The following is a 3,221-nucleotide window of genomic DNA, read 5'->3' on the forward strand; positions in this document are numbered from 1 at the left end:
TTTCCTCATTCTAAAAGAAATCTCATGGGGCGCCTGGGTGGCTCAGTCATTAAGCGTCTGCCTCCGGCTCAGGTCATGATCCCAGGGTCCTGGGATCGAGCCCCGCATCAGGCTCCCTGCTCAGTGGGAAGCCTGCTTCTCCCTCTCCCACTCCCCCTGCTTGTGTTCCCTCTCTCGCTGTGTCTCTCTCTGTCAAATAAATAAATAAAATCTTAAAAAAAAAAAGAAGTCTCATTACCAGATTAGTATGGTGTTTCTCATTTTTGGATCATTCAGTTTTCCCTCTGTCTCCTTTTTATTTTATTTTTTATTTTATCTATTTATTTTTTTCCCTCTGTCACCTTTTTAAAGGCTCATTGCGTTTAAGGTATTAAATGTGCTCTTTGTGAGTAAGATGGAGAAGAAAAAACCCCAGCTTTTCTTAAAGTACCCACAAGGCAAGAATTTCAAGCAAAGGTGTTTTTAACTAAAGATATCCTAGGTGAATGTGCTGGGAAAAAGCGTATCTTTCCTCGCTGAGCTCATTATGGGATGGTTCTGGAGTGACTGGAACTCAGGAGTTTGGTGCAGCCTGCAGAGACTCCGGGACTTCGCAGAAGGCCAAGGGCAGATGCCGTCTTTCTTTGGGGCTGGAGTCTAGCTTCCTTTCCGTCCATCCTGTCATTCCTTCTTCACTCACCTATTCTCTCCCTAGCACTGTTTTGCTGACCCTGCTTCTGGGAGGTGTGTTCAGTGTATTTTTAGTATCTGTTTTTCTTATAGCAGCCAATTGTCTCATACGGGCCCATGGATCATTCACAGTGAGCTGTTCTCTGCTTGCCCTCTCCAAGAGACCACCTCCTCGCACTGTGTGAAGAACTCCTCTTGGTTTTAATACACTGGCAGGCCAAGTTTATTTTAGATGGGTACATCTCTTGGTATCTGAGAACAGAGGTGTAACTGAGAAGCTCTTCCTTTTTGATTTAATAAGCATTAGATCTTTCTGCAGGGGCCATGCTAGTCTTCTCTGTATCCTTCCAATTTTAGTATATGTGTTGCCGAAGTGAGCACAATAAGCATTATGATCTGCTTAAATTGCTTTTCATATTTACTTCTATCAATGGGACATGGGACACTCATTATGCAAGCACTCAAGTTAGCCCCTCACTTTTGAGAAATTGCTTCCCTTTTTGGTTAAGCTTTTATGGAACATGGGAATTTATGGAGCTTTAAATAAAATCTACAGTTCACACTAGTGCAAAAATGTTGCCAGAAAAACATCATCGGAAATTTAGCTTTTTCCTCTTTGGAGCTATCTCATTTGCTCAGAATAAACAACAAAACCAACAACATTAGTGCTGACAAACACTTTGGTTATAGTGTTTTGCCCCCTCCGTTCTCTATGCAATGTTCGTGTGCACACGTGTGCTACACACCTGGGTGATCTGATTTGCAGCCACTGTAGCTCTTGGGACCTTGCAGTATGGCTAATCTAAACCGAGATGTGCTGTCAGTATAAAATATTTGCTGGAGTTCAGACTGAATACAAAAAAGTTGTAAACTATCTCAATTATTTTTATAATTGATTACGTGTTAAAATCATATTTGGGGTATATTGAGTTAAATAAAACATACTAAAATTAATTTTACCTATTTCCATTTATCTTTTAAATTTTAACTGTTTTTTGTTGTTGTTGTTTTGCTTTTTTACCTTGTTAATACACATACGTGGCTCACATCATATTTCTCTTGGACAACACTGGAAGGCACAGGACACCCACTGCTTCATGGCCAAGATTTAAAAATTTTAAGGGGCTGTGTATCTGACAGTCCCTCTCTAGGCACCTAATGCTTGATTGTAATTACCATTTGGGTCCGATGAGTCTTTTGGACTCAATATGTCTTTTTACAATACTAGAAAATGTTCAATGTTCTTACATTTTTTTAAGAGACAGAAGTATTAACTATAAGGGATTGAATCCACACTGCAAAAGGAGACAATGTACAGTTTACTGCACCTTGAGGAGGTGTATGGTATGTATATGCATATAATTTCTATAAATGAGGTATGGCTTGGTTTTGGTATTAACTTCCCATCCCTCCTCACTAAACAGCACACAATTAATTTAGCCAGGTATGATTAAATCATGCTTTCTCTGCCCTGGTTTTCCCACCGTCTGTCTCCCATGTACCCCATGCTGTTTTTATCCCATACCATCTGCTGTGGAATTCTTGCTTCGTTATATCGGGACTTTCCATACCAAATTGCAGAGATAGCTTTCAGTCTCTATCTGCAGTTGCTCAATAGGAGGACTTAAAATAGAACATCTTCAACAAATTTCTGCAACTATCTATTTCCAGCAGCATGGGCTCTAAGGAGATTAACTCTGCCTATGCCGGTCTCTGCAAAAAGTCCACTGGGGTCTTAGTTCTGTCTGCTCTGGAACCTACGATTGGACAACAGCTGGCTGCTACATCTATTTTGCAACTTTCTTGTCTGCCCTGAGCTGCTGTCATAAAAGAAGTCTCATTCTGGGTTTTGGTAAGAGAACAGTTTCCACATTGATTCCAAAATAATGGTTCAGACTTGAGTTCTGCATGGCCTCCTGTTTCCCTATTGAATATCCATCCCTTTCCCCATCAAGGTCCCAAACCGTTGATCAAAACATTTATCCAATAGAAACAGTTCTTGTCGCAGAGGGGAATCTCTCCACGTCCCTGTGCTTTGCATTAGAGGCATCAAAACCCATTCTGGTATTGAAGCAATACTAGAGAGCTCCACAGCGTGCCAAATAAGTACGCAGTAGGTTTGTTTTAAAATATTTTCTCAGGTCAAACCAATATTTGGCATATCAACCTTAGAAACAATAACCTAAAAGAGAGAGGGTTAAGTTATATGAAAGAATATGTTTTTCAAATAAAAAAAACCCCAGCTGACTGAGTCACCAATGTCCTTTGCTTTCATTATTGTTGCTCAAGAAAACTCTATGTTTGTGACTTTCTAAATTCCTTTTTTTTTTTTTTAACTAAAATTTCTGTACTGTTTCTGGATAGCTCAAGAAATTAGAGTCAAACTCCAGGTTGAAATGCTTTATGAATTGTTCTCGCTGGACCATCAGGTGGCTGATGGGAGGCCCAGGTCTTGCCCAGCCTCGTAATTCTTTAACATTTTAGAGTCCCAAGGAGGTGTTCCTCAGGGTCAGGATTCCATTGTTGGTTGAGAGCTAGGGTTCATTCCCAGT

At 40.3% G+C, this 3,221-nt stretch overlaps 1 non-coding gene across 1 annotated transcript; it reads right to left on the minus strand.

Annotated features, from left to right (window-relative positions):
- Positions 1–942: 942 nt before the first annotated feature.
- LOC113938785 lies at positions 943–1,050 on the minus strand. The gene has a single exon (XR_003524991.1). It is a non-coding gene; the product is annotated as a U6 spliceosomal RNA (small nuclear RNA).
- Between the last annotated feature and the right edge of the window lie 2,171 nt (positions 1,051–3,221).

The sequence above is a fragment of the Zalophus californianus genome, chromosome 8 (genome assembly GCF_009762305.2).
Source record: "Zalophus californianus isolate mZalCal1 chromosome 8, mZalCal1.pri.v2, whole genome shotgun sequence".
In the NCBI taxonomy this organism is placed as follows: Eukaryota; Metazoa; Chordata; class Mammalia; order Carnivora; family Otariidae; genus Zalophus; species Zalophus californianus.